The sequence below is a fragment of the Ptiloglossa arizonensis genome, chromosome 5 (assembly GCF_051014685.1).
Source record: "Ptiloglossa arizonensis isolate GNS036 chromosome 5, iyPtiAriz1_principal, whole genome shotgun sequence".
NCBI classification, from domain to species: Eukaryota; Metazoa; Arthropoda; class Insecta; order Hymenoptera; family Colletidae; genus Ptiloglossa; species Ptiloglossa arizonensis.
In genome coordinates this window covers 15,099,939-15,123,872 of record NC_135052.1, presented here as the reverse complement: position 1 = coordinate 15,123,872, position 23,934 = coordinate 15,099,939, and the positions used below count along the sequence as shown (strand labels likewise).

The 23,934-nt window shown below is 42.6% G+C and overlaps 1 long non-coding RNA gene across 1 annotated transcript in view; it reads left to right on the top strand.

Annotated features, from left to right (window-relative positions):
• LOC143147038 (uncharacterized) overlaps positions 1-23,934 on the top strand; it is an 87,243-nt gene that overhangs the window by 52,736 nt on the left and 10,573 nt on the right. Inside the window, exons 2-3 of the long non-coding RNA XR_012992158.1 lie at positions 1,802-1,858; positions 19,136-19,233. This is a non-coding gene — a long non-coding RNA (uncharacterized LOC143147038). The remainder of the gene's footprint in view (positions 1-1,801; positions 1,859-19,135; positions 19,234-23,934) is intronic.

Below are 23,934 nucleotides of genomic sequence, written 5' to 3'. Positions count from 1 at the left end.
TCGAAATTTTTCTATATTCTTCGACTTCTTCCGCTACCTTTTTCCACTTTTCAAGGATCGATACAATTATTTAAAATGTCCAACTCGATCCAACGCAGCGACGAGGATCGTTCGTTCGATTCGATTTTGAAATTCTCTGTGAAATTTCAGGGAAGAGGCTTCTCGCGTGACGTCACGTGTTGTTTGCAGATGAGAGATAAGTCCGCGCTATTAATCATTCGTATCAGTTCCTTTTGATAGAATTTCATCACATACCGATCGCTCGTTCTTTATGCCGTCGTCTTCGCTTGCATAAACCTTGTCTCGTGATTTGTCTCATTGCGAATACCAGCCGTGATGAAAAATGTTCTCCACCGGGCATTATGAAAAACATTATGAACGGAACGAGTCCGTATTATCGATAGGATATTTCCACTCGTTTCGTTCGAGCAGACTACTCTTAGTTGGCGGAATAAAATAGAATAAATCCGAATAAGGGAGATTACATCTTTCAACGGTGTTTCTTCAATGCGGTAAATTACCCTTGACGTATACAAATCAATCGCCGACCAAATACTTGGACTTCTTGCCGTCTGCTGAGAAGATATTTAATAAAATCCGCGGAGAAGTTCAATTGTACGAAGCTTCGAAGCATTTCTAATAGCACTCCGTCACAATTTATACGAGCCCTCGATATTTATGAGGTAGTCATAAATTTCCATAGCCACGAGAGACTATTTAAATGCGTTGTTAATGTCATTTATCTCTCTGTTAGTACGCCCCGGAATTGTATAAACAATTGAATAATATCCTCCGCAACCTGTTCATTTTAATATTCGTTAATCGTTTCGTTTGTAATTACCATCGGTATTCAAAGACAATCGCCTCCCTTATTTTACTTTGTTTACACAGAGTGCTCTTAAAGTGTTCGGTCAAGCTGGAATGTTCCGCAAATGACTTTTATTTAGGTGTACAATACCTGAATTGTTCCGATAAAAAAAAAGAAAATGCTCGCGCATTTGAATTCATTGAACGTCCATCGACTGTTCATCGAAACGTTCTTCGACGGATTTTGTATGCAGTTGATTACCTTGAAAAATGTTCACCGTTCGGTACCGTTTGTACGATAAAAATCGATCCGTTTACGACGAATTGAGACCAAGTTTCGCGAATACAGTCGCCGTCGTTAACTTTTGCTATTCGAGGGAAATACGGCACGTTAAAGCTTCTAGTCTCCTCCTAAAGCTTCTAGTTATCGCGCGACTGCAACGCTAGATGGTGTTACCGCAGCGGCGCGACGTAGGTGCGCAGGATCACAATACCGCCAATTAAAGTGATACACGATAGAGCGGCTGGAACATTCTCAAACATCTCACTTTGCCTCGACAAACTTGTGCGCGACGAATCGCTGGGAAATAACAATGCTCTGCCAATAATTCCGTGTGTCAAATGTGTGTCGCGTGTCATTGTGTTCTCGAGCAATAAAACTGGTTATTGTCTCTTATCGTTGTAGTGTATCACGGTAGCTTAACAGCTTAAGTAACTCATGTGCTTGCAATATAATACAAGGAACTCTCTACGGAAAAAATACCGTCCAATTTAACGGAGCACATCGAACGCTATAAAGTAATATTTTGCAAGACCCTTTTTCGTTGTTTTCAAGATTTTAAAGTTATCCTTCGGAAACTTCTAAACGCTTCTCACGTAACACTTGTACCTCTCGAACGATCAAGTTCAGACTGATCGAACAGCGCACACTCTCAAAGAAAACCATATACGTTGAAAACGTGGATTTTAATTATTTCTTCGGTGTTTATTTCAGGTAACGAACGAACTTGGAAGCTGTATCCGAAGATTACGCGAATGACGTGGACTTCTGGTAAGCGTCTCTCACTTCTATGAATTATTTTATTTCAAGAATAGTGCGTTACGTTTATGTAACCCATTAAAAGCTTGTCTAAATTAAAATATCGTGACTCACACTGTATTGCCCAATGCGGAACTTACTTCTGCAGATCGATCATCGTTTTCGTAAAAATGATGTCTTTCGATAGGGCAAACGACACCCCAACGAGAGGAAAATACGAAAACCTAAAATAACGATCGCCCCGTGTATTTAGCGCTATTTCAAATCGAATATTTCGAAAATTTACGAACGCCATAAATAACGATTCTCGCTTCTTTCATAAGCGTTCGATACATTACGAAAGCACAAATGTCGCGTTCATCCGATATAATTCGCTTTTTTTTTTTTTTGTTAAAAGCCGCCATTTCCTGCCGCTGGAGTTCGCGTATTTGTCGCGATAGTATTTCGATGACAAATTTCCCTCTATAATTAATGCAAATTTATTAATACGCGAATTATACCGAATCTCTCCAAAAAAAGCTACTTTAATCAGATTATTCTCGGTGGAAAAAAAGCGGTGAATATTGAAGTAGTACCTGAGCGGATTAAATTGAATTGTATTTTAAATTCATTTCATAATGAGCGCTGGTAAAGCGATCGCAGGAAGAGCTGACGAACTTAATTTTCCGCTTCTTTCTCATCCCCGTAAGCAGTTAAAAATGAACTCTCGCGTCATTTAATCCCCGCTGAAAGTGTGGTTTATTTAGTTTCGAAACTTAACCAGATTGCGTCATCGGAAAAGACCCAAGATAATTCTCTGTAAAGTACAGCGCAGTTACGACATGCGCTCGCGAAGCAGCGTTGCCTCGAGTATTTATTTCCCGTATCGAGGTATTTCTAGCCGTGCTGGGAATTTCACTTGTATAAAACTCCCTCTTCCTCCGCGTTTCGTTTAACGCCTTGTTAAAACGCTTCGTTTTTTCTCTTCCCGAATTTAATTTTTATAAGTGTTCCGTCAAAGTGACGAGCAAAATTCTTACACGAGTAACGAAAGCTTCGAAACCGTCCACCGGGAAGTGGAAAAATATTCTCGATCGAGAACCTTCTGTCCACAGTGTAGAATAATTTTAGAATACAAAAATTATATTTTTCTTTCAAAAAAAAAAAAATACACGAGTTGCATCTTTGCGAAACTACGTGGGAAAAGGCTGTTGTAAGTTTATCCTACAAATACTTATTTCAAACTTGTTTCCATAAATGGTACCACTGAAAACGAGCGGTATACAATCCTGTCAGATTTACGAAAGCTGTAAAATACCGCGTCAAATTGCCGTTTACACAAAACCCATGTTTTCTTCCTTCGCTTCCCTCATTAGGAATCATGCCAGGTCATGGGTACGTAGGGATATTCTCTCGGTGGCCTTGAACAGTCGGTTGATCTTATTCCGAGTGTAGTGAAGGAGGACGGTGAAAAGTTGTCGGAATCGAGTTCCTTGGAAGCTGTGGCGATATTTTAGTTATCGTAGCTGCTGAAATTTTACAGGGTTACGATAACTTCTCGACGTGGCTCGCTTCCAATGTAAAAATCGTAACACGCGTTCGAACCGTATTAGGTCGAATCTACATCGTACGGAGAAACGATCGAAATGATTAACGATGTTCGCAGATTCGTTCTTAGCAACTGTTGGCCCGCAATCTCGATTTCTCAACAAACTTCAATTTTCCTTGCCCGAGAAACGCCGAGTGGTTTGAATTAAAGCATCGGAGTAAACGCAGCTCCTCGTATTAAATTATGGAAGAGCTCTGTCTTCTATCTAATTTTCTCTTCGCCGCGAGTTAAGCTGACGCTAGAAATTAAACCCGCCTCTATAAATTCATTGGAAGGTAATTCTACTTACAGTTAACATAATTCTTGGATTTTCATCTGCGAAGTGAGATCCGAACAATCGTCTTTGGTTAGCCTTCGGGGAGGGTCACCGTCTTTACGGGGGATCGGAGTTGGTTTACTTTAAGTCTCCGACCAAGAGTCTTCCTTCCGTGGTACGCAGTCTTCTGTGATTGACTTAGCAAATTAGATATTAAAATCAACTGGCTCGGACTTGGCCGCCGTTACGCTTTAGCCACACTTCGGTCGCGATTCTTTCTAGCGTTGGGTTCGAGCGTATCGCGAGCAACGTGGACAATTCGTGAAACATTAAACCAAAGTTTCGTTTCGAGATCAATCACAGTTTCGAAATTCACTCTCTATGAAAATTTACTCTCTCTCCTCGCTGTAACCGTATCACGATTTCATCGTCTTCCGACCGGATACTCGACACAGATTCGTGCTCTTTGAAACGCGTACGACTCGGTTCGCGATGTACCCTCTTCACTTTCTCGATCAGACTCGGACCAGTCGGCGACTAAAACGCTAGATGACATTACTGTATCGGCGCGAATCGGTTGCGCAGAGACGCTACACCGATCGCACGATACGGCGCAAATCTTTCGAAACATCTTGGAGATTATAACTCAATCAGGAGTCGTCTTCAACGAGTCGTCTTCGAGCCAAGAACATCTATACGACCACTGCCCTTGGATCTCGTTAACCTTTGTTCCTTGAGATAAGATATACAATTAACGGCGATACTACGGGGCAAAATTTCACTCTTTAGCCTTAAAGGGTTCTTCCGTTCGATTACGCGCTGCGAGTCTTTGGGTTAGAAACGTAACTTTAGAATACAATCAGAGGGCTATGAAGATTGAGGAGCTTCTCGCATTCGTTACGATAGTTTCAATTATATTCGGTTGTTCGGAAAGTCGTTCCGTTTTCCAAAATGGAGAATATATAATTTAATAAAACGTTTATACGTGTTTCATTTTCACCAAAAAAAAAATGAAATGACTTTTCGTAAAACCCAATAGAAAGACAGTACGCGAATAGGTCGAAAAAGATCCGAGCTAGAAAGCAACGCTTCGTCGATAGTCCTTGGAAACCGACGTACCATATTCGTAAAAGTGTGAAATACTTCGACACTTTCCCCGAAAATCGAGTTCGTCTTTAAATGTCTTAGGAAACAAGTCCGTTCGAGGATGTTCCAGCTTCAATTTAAATATCAATTGGTTCGAGCGTACGCCGAACGAACGCATCGGATTAAACGAACCGAGAAATCGGGCGAAAGGTTCGAAATACAAATGGATGCGTCTGAGAACAACCGACAAGCTAAAAGAGCCGGCGTGATTGCTCGTATTCCATGAAAGAACGCGAAACAGTTTATTCTCGGGCTGCGCGTATTTTCTTTAGATCGAGGAGCAACAGCGTTCTCCAGAGAATGTATTATTTCTCATTGGAACGCGGATCGATAATGTTCGTCTCGCTTGTATACCCTTCTGTGCGAGACACTCGTTGCATGAACATTGCGATACAACGCGTTGTGACTGATTGTCCTTCGTTCGGCTGAAAAGCCTTTGTCACCGCGAGCTCTTTGCCGAATGCGAGTTTCCGTAGATAGCACGGAATCTTGGGCGCGGTAAATCGAAAACAGACGAGTATAATCAACGATCGCGTAATTTCAGGTTACGTTCCGGTATTTCTCGTGGTTGCACGAATTGCTTAATTGCTCGCGAAAAGCGTGCAGCTGGCAATTTATTCGCGTCGCTCTGTCGTGCCTCGAGACATTTTCGAGGAATTAAAAAATGTTAAACCCTTCGCACTCGAAGCTTTCCTGCTACCAGAAACCGGCATCTCGATGAGATCCCTCGAATCGTGTAATTAATTCGAAACGGAACATTTTGCGTTTCAACGTTTCGTATACGTATGTTCGCATCTTACAAGAAAATTGAATTTTAATTTCAATTCCAAACCACGATGGTTTTCCCAATTGGAGAAAGTACACCGAATTAAGTAGCGATCGAGAATCGTCTCTCGAGTGGAAAGGGTTAAACATCGAGTATCGACCAGGGTTGTCGATGTCGAGGTCTTCTAAAATTTGATTAATGTCCAGTGAAAATTCGTAAGACGCTTTTCGGTCTTCTTTCTGCGATAGAATGTTTCTTGTAACGTTTCTTCGCGTACCTGTTCGCTCTCGACCGTTGGAATTTTTACATCTTTGCGTAAATCTTCGTTCCTGACGTATCACGAGGTATTAACGATTGTTCTCAATATCTTCGATTGTAATGTATGTCGAGGTGATCGAAGCAGTGTGTACGATAAAATCAACGTGTAAACCTAGACGAATGTTTTAAATAGCATCGAAGAGCGACAAAGCGAACTAACATCCATTAGAAAATAAGTTCACGGGGACGGTGAACTAGAATTTATCCATTGAACGAAAATTTTGCTCGAAACGGTCACGGTAAAAGAATAGAGAAAACTGTAAATCGTAAAAATGCAGTGACCGTCCTTGGCACGTTGCGCGAATCGAAAGCCAAAGATTTCGTTCGGGACGGAAACTGGTTCCAAGTTGGACACGGTGCTCGTAGTGTCCTAACCGATGTCAAGGATTAAAGGTCCGATAGAAAACAATCGATCGTAACGCAAAGGCGAGGTAACCGTAAAAGGAAAAACGGCAGGATGTTCCGCGACGGAAAGAAATCCGGTGGCCGTGATTACTGGCAGACACAATCGAGGAATTGGAATCACGCTTGAACACGGTAGGACCGTTCTTTCTAATCCGCGACGAGACAAGAACCGGTCGATAAACGCGCTATATATAAGACCTCGAGTGCACTGACGAGATGAGAAAGCCGAAAGGGCCAAAGGGAAAAGGGCGAAATCTGTAGGCGCTTGCCCTATTTAACTCTTTCAATGAAACTTTTTTATATTTTTCGCATAGGTACCTGCACGTCGAACTCGAAGTGACCCGACCGCGTCGCGCGGTAAGTTTGCTCGAAGCGTTGGAAAATATTCGGGAAATCGACCGAGAACTTCTCGTCCCCTGTTCTCCGACCGTGTTGCACACGTTTTCTCTCGACGAGAGAAATTCGAATTAAAAATTGGGCTCGCTCGAACGGTTGAAATTTCGAACCGTTACTGTCGGAACTCTCGATTGTTCCAAGTGTCCGAACACCGAGTTCCGTTAACCCGATTCGTGGTCTCGATTGGCTCCACGCGTTTCTAGATTACTTACAATCCTCCCGGGTAACCATTTTGTGAACCAACGTTGTAAACGTTGGTCGACCCGTGCTAAGAACTGCGAGATAACTGTACACGGTACCGGCGATCCCGAGAAAGCCTCGCCGTGGTTTAAATGGTACCGCGTAGACCGGCTAAAGATGTTGATAAAGTTGACCGAGTCCCAGGGTTAGCAAAGTGCACGGTACCCTTGCCGATTGGCCAGGGTAGACCATGGCTGTTCTCCAATCTACGCACTTCTTTCGATGGGAGAAGTTGAAATTAAAAATTAGAATCGGTCGGATATTCAAATTGGATTATTCGTATTAATCCGCGAAGAGAATTTTAGAATCTCGATTCACTTTACTTGTTCGACTTACATTCCCCTAAGTTGTAATCGACCGTCATCCTCGACCGTTATCCTCGACCGTCGTCTTCTTAGAGTCGAGTTATAAATTACTATGGACTTTTTTGGTAAAACATCAACGCGAACCGCTTCGATCGATCTATGCATCGCGGTGTTCCGTAATTTCCCGATTCACGAGCTCTTATCGCGTAACGAGAAACGGGAAGAAAGATGTCAGTTTGCTCAACACGCTCCGATTGCGTGTACGTCTGTCGGCGGACCGTATTGAAGTTTACGAGAAGATTGCATCCATTTCGTAATGATTCATATTCGCCACAAATTTTCGTGTATTCGGGTGTTCGGAGAATACGAAACGCGTAATTGTTACACAGTCGGAGAAATAACCTGCGATTAACCGATTACGGATTCACAATTTGTGGCTCGAAATTGGAGATACGCCACACGCGCACGTAGCGCAGCGTCGGTGACTGCTCGAAGGTGTTTGCGATGCGCGATACCGTATAATTTTACGCTCGCAATTCAAACGTTCCGAGACCCACTCATTACCGCATCAAACGTTCGCGTTTCAGCTTGATACGGCGCGGCGTCGGGAAATTATCAAAGCAAAAAGGAGGGAGTGTTTCTCGTTGGACGAAATGCATTTGTTTCGATCGGTTTCGGTCTTAGCCGGGAATTAAGGAGAAGGAACAATGAAAGGGGACAAAAAATATCATTCCTCGAGCGTTATTCCAATTCCTCGAGTGCGTCTGGTAATCACCGCGTCGGATTCCTCTCGTGGATTTCTTTCTGTCGTGGAACATCCAAGGGGAAGATACACCGCTCTTCCTTTTATATTTCCCTTACTATCGCGTTACAATCAATCGCTTTGTCTCGTCGAGTTTTGTAGTCCCTTTAAACCGATACTCGAGTAACAATATACTTGCCCGGAATGCTCCGTGAAATCGATGCGCGACCGTTTCTCGGCTTCGACGGATAAAATAAAGGACGTTTCGAATTCGAAGGCTTCGCGGAAACGGTGAACGCGACAAGGACCGCGTTAAACTGAAAGCCTCACCGGAGGAAAATACTCCGTCGGTGAACGTGGAAAATTGACACGCTTCGCGGGAGAGTCGCGTGACAACGTGTACGTCAAATTTAAACCCACCGTGAGAGAAAACGGCGAAGGAAAGTTAGATTCTCGTCTATCCCGGCCGAGGACCAATTTTCTCGTTCCGGTGGTAAAGGAGACTCGAACTTCAAATATTTGTTGCAAATCGATACACGGTACCAACGATGTTTATTACAATTTCGAACGTATATTAGATCAGACGTTTAGCCATTTGAATGTTTTCCACGCGCAAGTGTTGATGCCGACGAGTAAATGAAAAAATTCATCGATCTTGGGGAAAACCCGTGAGAAAGTATATTATTGTACGTCCGGTGTCGACTGCTCGAAGAAATTCAGGAATATTGGGCGTCCAGGGTTTATAAATTATTTCAATAGCGGTTAATATCGAACGAAAGCTTCGGGAATCATTTATTAAACGATTCCATAAAGGATTTAATATAATAAAAGACTGGACGCGATTAAAATCGCTTTATTATTCGCGATGTCCAACCATCGACCGTTTCGCGTAATCTTTACGCGTAACTTTTCAAAAATGCGAACGTACAATTCGCGGAGAACTTGCCGTGAAATTGTTCCCCAACTCTCTTAAATTCTGAAAGTCAATTTAATCCTTTGTTCCGTGCGAACAGTGTCAATTGTGTGCACGTAATTTAAATAAATTAACCGAGCTTGGCGGTAGCGTGGTCGAAACAAAATCAATCGGTCACTTATATCCACAATACTACTCCGTATCCCGTCTAACGGATCCGCATTTGGTGAACTTTATCTCAATTTGGTGGCTTTTGTTTGCGCGAGGGTGTTAATCGTATTTATTTCTAAGGGATTTAATTGTAGTTCATCGCGGCCTTTTCGACCCACCTGCGCTACAATCGGAACTAACTCGATTTATATCAACGAGTCTCTCCACTGTTTGACAAAGAGAGAGAAGCAGTGGGAATCGAGCTCCGGTGGTCTTGAGCGGCCACTTAATTTAATTTCACCCATAGTTATCAAGAACCCGTTAATTAATACACACCGTTTCCTCCATTTTCCGTATACTTCCGCATTCACCCTCGAGTATCTAAAAATACCACTTCCTAATTGTTTCGACTCGCTATACCTACCGTACACCGCAAACTTTGTATCAATATTGTTTTATATTTTATAAGAGAAATATTCCGCCCAATTACGCGAGAGGAATCGATACCTGCGTACCGAATTATCCGAAGAAAACGAAGATGGAAAATCGCGTTCTTAAGTATTCTAAAATTATCGACAAACATTTTCGACGATCTTCGAGAGTTGTTAAAATCCTCCGTTCGACGCACGCGCGACACGATTGGTCGAGGACCGCGCGTAAAAGTCGTAGCGCGAAGGGTTAAGCGGGAGCGATCCACCTTTGCGTAAAGACCACCATCGCGACACGTGACACGAGTACGTCGTGAAACGCGTCCGAATTCTCGAGTGCACGTTGGGATCGAGGCGCGATAAAAAGAGAGAGAAAAAGAGAACGATTCCAAGGGAAAAAATATTCCACCGATCGAAACAACGAAGAGGAACGATCCCGTGCACGCGCTCGAATTCGAGAAACTGTCGACCATTACGTAATCATAGCCCGGTAAACACGTACAATGCGAACGAATCGTTACGTGCACGCCAGTGCTGGCTCGTCTCTACGGCGGTATCTAGGCGCAGTGTCTGTGGACGAAAAATCCGACATAGTACTCGTGGACGTTCTAATGCCGTGCCGTGGTCGGCGAGCTGAGAGGGTTTCATCGTAGGCTATCCACGCTCGTGGGAATCAGGGCTTTTTATCGGGCATAGTCCGCTCCCTCTCTTTCCCTTTTCCTCCTTTCGTCCCCCCACCCCACCCCCACCCCACCCTTCGCTCTACCCCACGCCTTCCGCGTCCCCCTCGTGTCTCGCTCTCTCTCTCTCTCCGTTTTTCTCACCTCTTTCTCCTAGCCCCGCGTTCGTTCCTTCCATACGGCTCTCTTTTCATCTCTCCTCTTCCTCTTTCTCCCGGGCCTGGCTTTATACGCGATACAGACTTTCGCGGCATTATGTGGGTATACAGAGTGTCCTATCTAACGACCCTTATCCAATTCTCGCGTTTTCCAAAATGTTTTTTGAAACCCTTCCCGCTGGCCGGCTCACTCCATTCTTCTCCGTTCGTTTATCTCGATGCTCGACCCCTCGCCCTTTCCCCTGTCCTCTATGGCCCCGCTCTATAGTCCTCTATATTTCAACCGCCGTGCGTGTGCCTTCGTGGCTATTTTTTTCCTCTTTTCTTTTTTTTTCCATCTTTTGCTTCGACAAATTGTGAAACAAGAGCTCTCCGTTCGATATTGTTCCCGGTTCGAACGAAATTGTCGCCGATCGAAATCGTGAAACGACGAATCGCGGATCGGAGCATTGTTTATTCTTATTAGAATTTGGCATCGATGGTTTTGAATTCCCGATGATACATTGTTTCGAACGCGGAGAGGGAGAACGAATCGTACCGAAACTTACAAAAATATTGTATACCATTTGGTCTGCACGATCGTTGCGTAATATTTATTCGTGGATACAATTAACGAAAAAACTTCCAGTTGAAGGTCCGCGACAAGGGTCGAAACTTCGAGAGGGAAGCAAACTTATATTCGATCTCGTTTCCGTACTGCGGAGACCGACAATTCCGCGACCGATCTGGATCGCAGTATCGTAATTTCGTGTACATAAATCGTACGAATAACGTTATCTTGCATTACGATAAACCCGGTAACATATTTATTGCATCGTCTAAAACACTTAAGCGAACGTTATCCGAAACATTCCCATCGCGATCGATATTATTATTACATCGGCGTTATCGTGCACTCTGGGAGCTTGTTATCCTCGTAGCGTAAAACCTCGATAAATGCAACCTGGATTATCGCGCGTGAAACTCGTTTGTAGGATTGCGTTGACGAGTAGAAAGGATCGTCCGCAACGAAGCGAACTCAGAAGTGAAAGAAACAGTTGGTAACGAGCGTGGATAGCCATCTCTACCGCGTAAGATCCTTCTCGTTGGATCGGTTACCTCGATAATTGCACCGATTTCGATACATGCATTTTCGATTGTATTTTCATGCGAATATCGAGACCCTACGGTATCGCTAAGAATCGGTGCGAACCGAGAAGCATACTTAAGAACCAATCGAGGATCGATCGAATTTTTCACGAAACTTTCCAATTTCGAAATGTTTCGAGCACTCGGATAGGTCCACTTCGTTCGAGACACCCCGTATACACGGCGGTTCATAGTCTTCCTCTTTCTCCTTCACGACCGTCACTTTAGAATCTAAAGTTTAGATCCGCTGCTCTCCCTCCCTCCCTACCCCCACCCACCTCGATCTCCACCCCACCGCCCCCCACTCTCTCTCTATGTTCTACTCTTTCTCTCGCGGCGCGGTTCGTTCCTTTTCTCCGCAACTACCGTCGTCATCGGTATTAGTTTCAGTTCGAAACTGACTAACTCCTCCGCAGGGAAAATCTGAACAAGCGTGACTCGTCTCGACTTGGTTTCATCCGAGCCGACTCGGCCTCGCCACTCCACTGCACTTCCTGAAGTATGATTACGATACCGCCGGAATCTGTTTATCGCTGAAAAACTGCTCGCTGCGTGTTCACGTGAAATTGAACGTCGAGTGGCACTCGGTGCTGAGTCGAATTCGCAAAACGGGAAACTTTCGAGCCGACGAATTTCTTCCTGCTCTCGGTCGTTTCCTTTTGTTCGCCGTGCCCCGTGTCTCTCTCGCGTTCGAGCTTACTCGAAACGTTCTTTTTTTTTTCTTTGTGTTTTTTTTTTTTTTTTAGTTTCTTTTTTTAATTATTCCCCGTAACGACGGACTGGCAACGGTGGGAAACCTTTATGCGGTGGTTCGAGGAAATTTGTCATTTATGAGAGCACCGGTGGCACAAGAATAACGTGAAAGGCCAACCGTCTGTCGTAAAGAGGCTTCTCCAATCGAAAGGATTCTTTACGCTGGCTCAGGATTTGCTCTGCTATTGACTTTTAAAGAAGGGATAGAAGCGATTCTTTTAATTGCGACTCGGTAACGAGGCTTCGCTGAATTCGCCCCCGTTCGATTCAACGCTGTTCCGCAATTCCTCGTGTAGAGTACGTTTTCAATCGCGTACACACGGTCCTTCTATGTTAATTTATGTCTTCGTTCCGCGACAGTCGAACCGCGGAAAAATGCCCAATTTTTCGATCGAGTGAGATTTTCGCGATACATGCGAAGCGATACAATTATTTTTTAATACGAAGCAAACTGAACCGTTCGATGGGCCTTCGACGCGATCGAAGCGATTCGAGATTGATTTTCGAAATTTTTCAAAGGTACACGGTTGCGTTAAAAAGAAGAGCTATATAGATTTTATTGCTCGATGTTCGCTAAATTGAATAAAAAATACTTTCGGTTGATCGAAAAAATTGAACCCACGGAACTGACGTCGAGACGTTAGAATTTATCAAAAATATACATCTCCGTTACGATACGAATTGCTCGCTTTTCCTCGCCGGAAGAATTCATCGGTCAAGATCTCCGCGATAATTATTCGCAAGAATAAAAGTTTTGCGTTCACGGTTAACGAAACAATTTCCCGGCGGAGCAGTGGAAGCGCCGTCGCATGATTTAGACGGGCTGTAACTTGTTCACGAAATACACGGCTTTCTTTCCGCTTGTCTTAAGTTGCAAAGTTTGTATTATTTTCCTTTCCTTTTTTTCTTCTTCTTGTACTTTACCCCGAACCACGGCCGAAACACATCGGAGACGGCATCAGTTCTTAATTAAAATGCAACCGTCGTACAAATATCGTCGAGCATCCTCTCCTTACGAAACAAAGATGGCCAGATAGAATGCTTTACTCGGAACGTTGAACTTAAAGAAAGAAATGATCGTACCGCTGATTTCGGGTAGTTGTGGGCACGACCATAGGCCTCGAAGGGAAAACCGAGGTTATCATGACCGGCATGACAAACGACGATCACAAAATTCTTTCCTTTATACGAAGAACAGGCTTCCCTTCGTCTTATCGAGAATCTTGGCCACCCGAGTCCCGAGATGTTGATAAAACGAATCATCGACAGTGTCGGGGTTGAGTCGATTGAAAGTGGCTTGGAAAATTTGCTTTCAGATTTTCTCGAAATACCATTAGCGAAATGAACGCATTCGATACAAATACTTGGAAATACAACACGGAAGAAGACTTTCTTATGGATATTTGACGCAACCATTACGCCAGGCATTAGGAAACGCGATCCACGGACAAGTTCTAGACACGTGCCCTAATTTCGCAGTACCTCAGGACCGTTGCTGTCGGCTGCGAACTAATTCTAAAATTAATAATTTCCAAGAACTTCGATCACTGAGCTACGTAACCAAATAAGTTCCCCAATCGCGCGAATGAAATTTTAGCAATGCTAACAACGTGCACAACAATTTATCCGAGTGGTAACTTTCAACTCTTTCCATCGCAAGACAGGTGTGCGTTCTTTTTTTCTTTTTTTTTTTTGTTTACCGCAGAGATGCATTTTCGAAAGATCTCCGTTGCGATTCTCCGTTGGAATCCGAGCTCGATCGAGAACAGAGCGCTAAATTGAATTCGGCAAATACGGTTACGAGCTCGTGCGTGACGATTAGCGCGTCCAGAATTCGTTTGCTTTACGGAAATCGTATTTCCTCGATCCCGTCGGCCTAGAGATTGCTTTCGAAAATCGATAGGACGCGGATATTCCGTGAGAAATAGTTTCGACGAATTCGGTCGGGCCCGTGTTGCTAATTGTACCGAACGATCGATAAAAAAATCATCGATTTCGTGGCCTACGAGCGAAGCGATCCGTCGAAATTTTTCGGAAAAAAGATACTTTAATCGTTCGTTCCTCGACACCACACCGTTCCCACGCAATTGGAATTTTTCACGAAGTAATCAATTTTCGTGCTCGTATTTTGCGCGCGCAACAGCTTACACGGAGATTAGAATTCATTGAAAAACTTCGGTCCCGCGTCGAAGAAAAGTTTTGTTGAATCGCTTTAAATCGCGAACGAACCACACCGAGAGCAAAGAGAGCCCAGGCGCGAAAGATAAACGCGAGCGAAATCCTTCACGAAGGTAGTTCATCGAGCCAGCTACTTCAAAAACGAGGTTTCAGAATCACCCCGTCATCCCCCCCTGCTACTCCTCTCTGAAACCGATATCAAATGTCTTCGAGTGACTCAGCTCTTTCGATCCCCTTGCTTTTGGTAAAATCGATCGTTCTCTCGCGGCAGATAGGATTAAAGGGTGGAACGATCGTAAAGGAATACCGTGAACGCGTCGGTGGTGCTCGAACTCCGGATTCTTTTGCGTCTCTGTTGATGGCGATAACAATGATCGAACGATACGCAAGAAACCCTACGTGTAAACGGTATACACGTAGGAAGATGAAAGTAGGGGTGGAAGGACATCGCGCGAACTTACCGCGTATCGAAAATCGCCCGAACGAGTACCGATTTGTACGTACAGGGTGAACCGACTAATTTAACCGACTCAATTTTTTTCAACCGGTTGATTTCGTCTCGATATCTACTCACTGATAGGTAAACAAAATTATACATTATATAAATATATAATGTATATTATGCACGGTTGTGTGTACAAAAGTTGAAAGTGTCTTGAATAAAGAAACGATACCTATTCACCGATAGGCGAACAAAATTATAAGGTTGTGCGAAAATAGGTGAAGATGACTTAAACAAAAAAACGATATACGAAAACGCGAATGTCATCGCCTGGAATATCCGTGGTACAAAAAAAAACGTTGATTAAACTAAATTCATAGAAACCTGCTACGAACGAATCTAAATTCGTACGCTCTGTTTTGTTTTTGTTAACGAGTGTCGCATTGCAATAATCTTTCGACGATCTAATGGTAAACTACGATATTCCACTCGGAGTATTTACAAAGGATACACGATATCTTACGTACGAGCTCGTTCACATATTTGATAAATGTTATCCGCGGACTCGAATCCATTGGATATGTACTCGTAGGACCATTTCGAATCCATTGTACACAGAACGACGTCCATTGACAATATAGAAATAGTTTTCCAAAAAATGACACAAGCTTCACGGAAAATCTCAGTGACACCTGGCGCTGTTGGTATAAGAAGATCAATGATAAGACGTTTACACGCTTGCATTGAGATGGAAGGTAGCCAACTTGAGCACCGCTTGCGAAGATAAATAGATACAGGTTGCTAGAACACGAGTCGCGCTACAACCTCGAAGCAAGGTCAAATAGAACATAAGTTATTCCGAACTTAGTTTATTCCTTTTAAGCGCTAAATCTACCCCTGAAGTGGATTCCACACTTTACCGAGAGTCCTCCGTGTTTTTGTCACCGTTTGGACACATGCCTAACGAACGTTCGATATTTTACAGAAATCGTTACTTCGTAAATAAAGTTCTATCTGTCTTGAAACAGCATAATAATCGAACGAATTAAATTTGAATTTAGATTAAATAAAAAAATTCCTGTATACATTTTGACGTACATTCTACGCAAGAAACCTCGAAGAAATTTTATTACATCGGATGTGAAAATAAATCGTAGAATAAACTTGGATGTTGTCTCATCGAGGCACTTCGTATACAAGATACTTTATTTATCTCGAGCCACGAAGGAAGTTTTCCTCTTGAAAAAATTAGAAAACACTTGGAAAAATTAGAAAAATCTCAGTGTCTCGGTCGTTTTTCGAGTACAAACGGTTAATTATTGTTCCTCGACGTGAAATTTCGTTGAAATGTTTCAAAGGCATTACTTCGTTTGTATCGTCGAAGATAAAAAATTTATACATTCGCTCGTGCTATCGCGGTCGGTCGTTGGTATTTTACATAACAGTTCGAAAAGTAACATCGAAGAATTAGAACACGTCTGAAAGGAAGTGGAGCCAACATCCTGTTTTAATATACTTCCGGGAGGTTATCAAATCGTACGAACTTGTGGTTTCGACACTCGGTTACTTTCACGTTCTCACCACCGTCGTCGGTTGTCATTGTCGTGAATACCATCTCTTTATCTTTTATTCACTTTTTAACGGGACTCCGACGGGAAATGACGTCGCCGCAATTTTTTCATCGTCCTTTTGGCCACCGTAACTGGTCGAAGATAAGTGTTTCTATTTCACCACCGGTGAATCGTGTCGCCGTGGCTCAATTAGGACGTTTGTTTTTGCCACCGTAGACCATCGTAGAAAAGTACCATGTCCTTCTAGAGTCTGCTGGAACTAATGCAGCGTCGTTTAGGACAAGTGCAACAGTTTCTTTGCCCGGTTTCTTCCGGAAAGCAGTCCTGGATTGAGCGTATCAACGGAACGACTAACGCTTTACTTTTGGACCTACTCGAACCACTTTGCGCGATACAGGATTGCAAAGCTAATTACTGCCAACAGTATTCTAACGCTCGTAGATACATTTTAACGAAGAAAACGTGTACGCTTCCGTACATAAGTACGCGGACCCTTATCGCGAATGTTTTCGGTTATCGGAAAAAGTTTGGAAGAACATTTTTAAACGTGAACTTATCACCGGTACACGATAAAGTTAAAACTGGCTAACAAAGTCGATAAATTCTGAAGAAATTTAACAAAGAAGATGTATAAAAAGTTGAAGGGAGTTATCGAACTACTGTGTACGAAAGTAAAGAACTAGTTGTTCGTGTCCGACACGCAGATACATTCTTTGAACTGTGCTTATTGTTACTTTACCATAATCCCCAATTTTACATTAAATTGAAATAATCCTTTCTTCTCGATAATTACGCGTTGTATTCGAAATGACGTTTCCAAAAGCTCGGTAAAAATTGAACAAATTTTCGTTCGCTCGAAACTTTACGAAACGCGATCAAAGAACGGTTTTTCGTTCTTTTTTTTTGTTCCCCATTCGTTCAACCGAATGAAATCTGCGTCTACTTGTATCGTCTAGGACGACGGTTGGGTCGTTTCTTTCGCGAGCCGGGGAAGCATCGCGTGGGACGTTGGTCGACATAAAACCTGAAACTTTCTCTTAATAACTCGTAACATAAATACCCGGGGTGGCCGGCTTCGGATAGAGTGAAAACTGGCGCGGAGCGGGCTGTAAGAAGAGTATAATTTACACCCCGTGGAAAACCGGCGTGCTGCTTAACACCGCTTCTTTTTTCGTCCGCTCCTTTGGCCCAGCGGGTTCCATTGCGTGCGGGAAATTTATTCGAAAATATCCGGTGAATTATTTTCTCTTAAGCCGGTTCTCGTTTAAATTAGAATTAAGTTATGCGAAAAACTTCTCGTACCGCCACCCTCCCGCCCCCCTGCTCGCACCCCCGTCCCCTGGTCTCGTTCTCTCGTGTATTCCGTTGGTCGCGGTGCCCCCGCAAGAATTTCCGTGGCACAACAGTGACGAAGTGCCGGCGCAATTTAAATCCGTATGCTTCTCTAACGCCTCGTTTGTCATTGTAAAATTTTCCCCGCCGCCCTGGGAGAAGGAAACATTCGCGAATAATACCCCGCCAGGGAGGAGACGACGCGGGGGTAATAAAATGGTATTCCGGAAGAGTCGTCGGGACGGACCAAACCGACCGTGTCTGCGCGATTCGCTCTTTAAAGACGACGGTTCCATTCCATCGGAACGACCTCTCCGCGAAGGTGAAACTCTCCACGCGTTAAAACGGCCTCGAGACGGTTCGTTTTTTGATTTTTTCTTTCTTTTTTCTTCTTTCTTTTTCTTTTCTTCTCTTTTTTCTTTTTGGTTCCCTCTTTGCTTCTCTCGCTTTCGCTCGACCGCGTTTGGAAGTCGAAGCAAAAATGGAAATTCAACGGGGAAAAGAAGGAGGCTCGGAGACCAAAACCGAGCGGTTGGGGCTGCTATAAACGGCGAGAGATAAGTTCGAATCCACTTTCGGGGATGGGAAGTACTTAAAATTTACACGTCGACCTACGTTTTCGTTTTGTCCCGCTGTTCCCTTATCTATTCCGGACTGCGCATCTGAACGGAAAATAATGGATGCGTTCTCGCCGCGCTGTGTGAGAACGTATCCGCCGCGTTACGTCCACGCTTTCGTAACGCATCGAAAATAATAAATGGGCGATCTCTCGTACCGCTTAGACACACGAAACTCGTTGAAAGAATCGAAAACCATTTTTGCTGTTCGACGAACCATCGCGATGGACATTTTGAAATCGACGCATCGCGTATTCGTTCCGAGTTTAAAATTATTTCTGGCGACCGTGATCCTAATTATTTTACCAAGCGACGAGTGGACAAGTTATTGCGCGTAGGAAGAAAAAATCGGTTCAGGGTCGAGTGCGATGCAGACTCGCAAAAACTGACGCAACGGTTCGCAATTTCATCCAGGACCGATCTTTCATTCTCCCTACAATACATCCAGGGTCGGTGATTCGTGCCGTGAGAGGACACGCGGCTCGGTTCATGTTACCCCCTCTTCTCCTTGATAAGCTTTCAGTCGCCGCGCCACTGAAGTGCTAGATGAAGTTACCTCAGCAATGCGATATATCTAAGTGCACAAAATCACCATACCGTAGAATGCATAATAGACCAATTCGAACCTTCCGAAACATCGTGTTTCACCTTTGCCGAGAAATGTGGATTTTAAACGTTTATTCGAGAATTATCGAGTGTGGAAAAAAACATTGCTTCCCAAAACAAGGGAAATTTCTGCCTATATATTTATCGATAATGCTCTTTTATTTGTTTCAGCACCTTGAACGAATTCTTACTCGATTCGTGGCTTTGTCCATTCTTTGGGGGAAAAAAAAGGAAAATGGAGTTCGTGGTTTCCGGAAAAGGCTACGCAGGTATCTCTTTTATATTTACTATAATTCCTAACTGAGAAAGGGATTTGTCGAAGAAAATTCTTGAGCTCAATCGTTTCCTTTGGTACTCCAGAACCACCCTTTTGTAAGATATTAATTGAAACTTAACTACGAAATACCTATGTGAATACTTTTGAACACGGAAAGTAACAAATTATTATTACCACTTTCGATCAAAGTTATTATAAATCGCTACAGTTTACGGTGTTTGAAACAATGAGGTTTTTCTTAAAATTCAGTAACAACTGGATAATTTTATTTAGTCTTATCGAGAATGTACTTCTCGAGTTGCTCACGTTCTTAGAAAAAGGATAAGACGCACGTTCCATTGTGTAAGTGGTATAAAAGTGGAAAGGAAAGAAGAACAACGTAATTGAACGATCTTCCATTTGCTGAGTGATAATAAATTTTCTCTTCGAAAGAAGCTTAGTTGTCTCTGCTTCACCGTTTTATTCGCAACGTCGTAGTTGGAGACGACTATTACTGGTCAGTGCTTCTTCATTTCAGCTATCAATTTTCGACATTATCTCGAATTTGAGAATTCTTAATACACGGTTCTCGACTAACTTTCGTAAGATGTTCTATACTTCGTAAAATATAATGATAATTGTATGCGTTATTCTCGCAAACGAGTAAGAGACATTTATTTCTCGTATACTGAAAGTCAAAACAGAGAAATTATTTGAAATGTGACCAACGATACAATTTCGTTCATGGAGATAATTGAACGCGATGTAATTTGTATCGTTGGAAAATATCTTGAACACTAATCCAATCAAACGCTCAATGAAATTCGAAATCATTGCGTTACGATACGATCAGGCTAATAACACTGATTGAACGATCCCTGCTGAACTTGACGGTTATGTATGGTAATGGCAAAGATAATATGATGCTTGTTTTCATCTCAGAATTGATACACAGAGTTCAAATGATGCTCAAGTAAAAGAAACACCTAAATATTTCGGTTGCTTACGAATACGCGGAGAAAACAATCCAGGATAAAATTAAATTATTCGAAAGGGCGAAGAAAAATATCTACAAGATAATTTTCTCTTGTAAAATCAAGATCGTTAATGTTTATTTTAAACAAAGCCGTGTAATTTTTAAATAAATCGATTCTACCCGATATTTCACGTATAACAATATTAGGAGAAAAAATTCGCAAAATGACAATCTACCTCTTCAACGTTAGGTAACTTACATCGTCGGTAATGAGGCTCCGTTCAAACTAGAAATGATTGTTTTTAGCACCTCCTTTACCGATGCTCGAGTAATTGAAAACACACAAAAGGGTTGTAATCGAAGACAAGGTCATTTCAAACGTTCACACAAACTTTTTCGTTATTTTCGTGTCCTCGATCCTTTCCTGCAACACCTCTCACATATTAAGGAACACCCTTTATCTAACGCGCGGAACAGGCACGTAAAAGCGAACATTACGTGCACGACAATGTAAATTCGAGACGTATAAGTTAACGCGCATAATATTTATATTTACTCGTGTTCTGTTGCGTGGATGCTGGTGTTCCTTCTCAACACGAGTTCTCTCTTACCAATGATTCTTTTATTAGGCAGAGCTAGGCATGTTTACACGTGATCGTAAAACGTGTGATTTCATTGGTGACACAAACTCCACGTTTCTCGGATAAGCAAAAGATTCTGATTTCTGATTTTCCTTTCCAAGAACTGTTCTCGAATTCCTGGAGATCAATCCGCGATGGTAGTTAGCTTTTACGCATCTCTATATTGCGATGCGTTGCACGTATTAAACCGAAATCCAAAACGCAAGGAGAACGACAAGGTTCGCGAGTTCGTTACACAGGACACCCGATACATCGGCGTTTCCAGTTAAATTCAGTTACTCGATAAATATCCATAACTCGCGTTATTGCGTTACCGTTAGCGACATCTCCGACTCTAAGCTTCCTCGATGACACCGATTTTCGCGTCACGTGGCGGACAGTTACCAGTAGCTTCGATGACGAGCAACGTTGATCGTGACAGCGATGCCGATGATGATAGCAGCCCGAACACGTTGCTAAGTAGTAGGTGGAAGTGGGCTTGACCTACTTCGATCGTGGCAACAAAGAAAAAAGTCTTCGACGGTTCCCCGGGGTCATGAGCCTCAGACGCGAGGAATTAAAACTTGTTCCTATTGGTTACCTTAGCGGGCGCAGGCTGCCAACAGAAGTCACGCATGCCTGCTGCGTGATTCCCCTCGTGTACACAAGGCTTGTGTTTCTTGTTCCTTTAAATCTTGTCTGCATTTAATTTCCCTGCTTCTCCGAAGATGCAGCCCGACGCTCGTCCGGGATTTTTAATCCGTTAAATGTCTCGCGCGTTCCGTGATCTTACGCGAGCGATTGTATCCGGGTTAATTGATCGAACGATTCGGTTTTCTATCTCGACTAGCTATCACCGGGAGCAATATCGTCTCTGAACGATTCGCGATGAATTTGTCACGCGGTGGAATTTCATTTCTGAGAAATCGCACGTTTCGTTACGCGAACGGATTCGTTTAGAGGGATTTTAATCGATCGAAGACACCTCGAGCATAATCGAGAGTAAACGCGTCTTGAAAAATACGAAGAGGATTTCTCGAAACGTCGCGAGAGCCATCGCGCGTCTCGACTTTAAAAAGACCGCAGCTCTTCAAGCTCCTTTTACGAATTATCTGCACGCTAAGCAAAGCTAATTTATATCTTTGATGTACACGCGTCTCAACGCTCTTAATTTAAATGTTTCACGGTTTGCAGATGGATTGAAACTCGCGGTTAAATCAAATAAGATATTAAATACCATTAATTCCCGTGTGTTCAGATTCTTCTATCTCTTTTCTATTTATTTTCACACCGATGTTTTACCATGGCTTTTTTCTTGTTGAATGTTCTTATCTCTTCTCGTTAAGTAAATGTATCTTTCGCTCGATTTTTAAGGTATTTACTGGTACAATAGCGACGGGAACGTAAAGATTTCCGTACTCCTTAAAAACAATTCGAAACTCTGATCGGTTTTAGTGTTTGTTGAGTACTCGCTTCGAGATTTCTTGGAAACAAAAACTATATATATTTCGAACGATCTAATAAATTATCAAACCGGTAGATTTAAAATAGTCTCGTCGTGTTACCGTTGGAAAGTTATTAGAAAAATACAATTAAAATTCTCGTTTACAGAGATGAATTGTATCGATGCAATTCGTGAAGCAAAAAGTATAAAAGTTAACGGAAAAATTACGGAGTGAAATTTTAAATATCACGATACGCGTGAAATTAGCAAGGGATCGAAAGATCCGAAAGTGTTAACCTCTCGGAAGTAACGAAGAACGTAAATGTAAAAGAGTTCGATAAATTATTGAAACAGAGCCATTGGGGAAAAAAAGAATGTGGCACAAGAGTGTCTCGTCATCCGTTTTCCACGACGTCGTCGGGCAATTAGATTTAGTGCTTCTTATTCGTACTCCCTTTCCTTTTGTCTCTTCATTCTGAAACTCCTCTTTTCTCTCACATCCTTGTACACGCACGCGGATGGAAAGAATGCTCATGCGACCGAATGAAAGAGCGCACAGTTTCGTTTATTCTTGTTGAAACTTTCCAAGCAAATCTCCATTTGTCTCCTTGTGTTCTTTCACCTTTTCTCCCCGGCATCACTCGTACCTTTTTGCACGTAACGATGAATTTCAGATTGTTACTAAGCTACAAGGTCTCTTTAATATTTTCAAACACGGTTGATTTTACATTGCAGAAAGTACACGAAATGTTAGCGTCAACGTTACCGAAATACAATTTAAAACGGAAATTGTGTCTAGCGCGAGCTCTCGAATTTTTAGAATTTTTCCTCGCAATTGAAACTACGATAATTGGAGAAAAAAGAGGCCGTATAAAATTTGAATAAAATACATTAACGTAACGTTGAAATATACATATAAATGTATCACGGGTTATTGAATTTGCCTCAAAGACAGTACAAGCCTTTGAAACAGTATCGGTAGTCTTCGTCGTTCCGTGAAAAAAGTGATCGTTTTAGTTTTATCTTCGACGTTAAAGGAGATAATTGAATATATTCTTTTCGACGAACTACTCGTTACATTGTGCAACGTAGAGATTTACGTCTGCAGTAATTACACTTATGTAGAGCAGAGCGAGATTTATCGATCTCTTCGAGTTTAAAAGAGGACAAGCTAGTTTTCCAAGGCTTTTTCATTTCCAAGGTGCCCGCGTCTCGTGTCACGGAGGCGTGGCATGGGCGTGAATCCTTAGTGTCTGCTTTTAATTTAATTTATTACACGTGCCACCGCTGATCTACAGCAGTATTAAAGAGGCTGTGAATACTTCACGCTATATTGTGCTTAGTAACACGTACAGTTTTCTTTACACGTGTAATATTTCATTGAATTTCGTTACACGAAATTGTCGAACAATAAGATTACTTTGTGAAATAATCTCGTTAACGTTATTGGCAATTATTTTTGCTCAGTGAGATAACTCGTACGAAATAATCGTTTCTTCTAAATTGTTAAAATACAATGATACGAAGAGAACGGTACACCATCGTATTAAAATATTAACTTCCAACAGCGATATTGTACGTTAACTTTCGTTTCGCTATCCGTTTGGATACTCGATGGTTCGCTGGCGATAAATCAATGTCAAATTTGTTTCAAACTTCGCGCAATTTCAACGA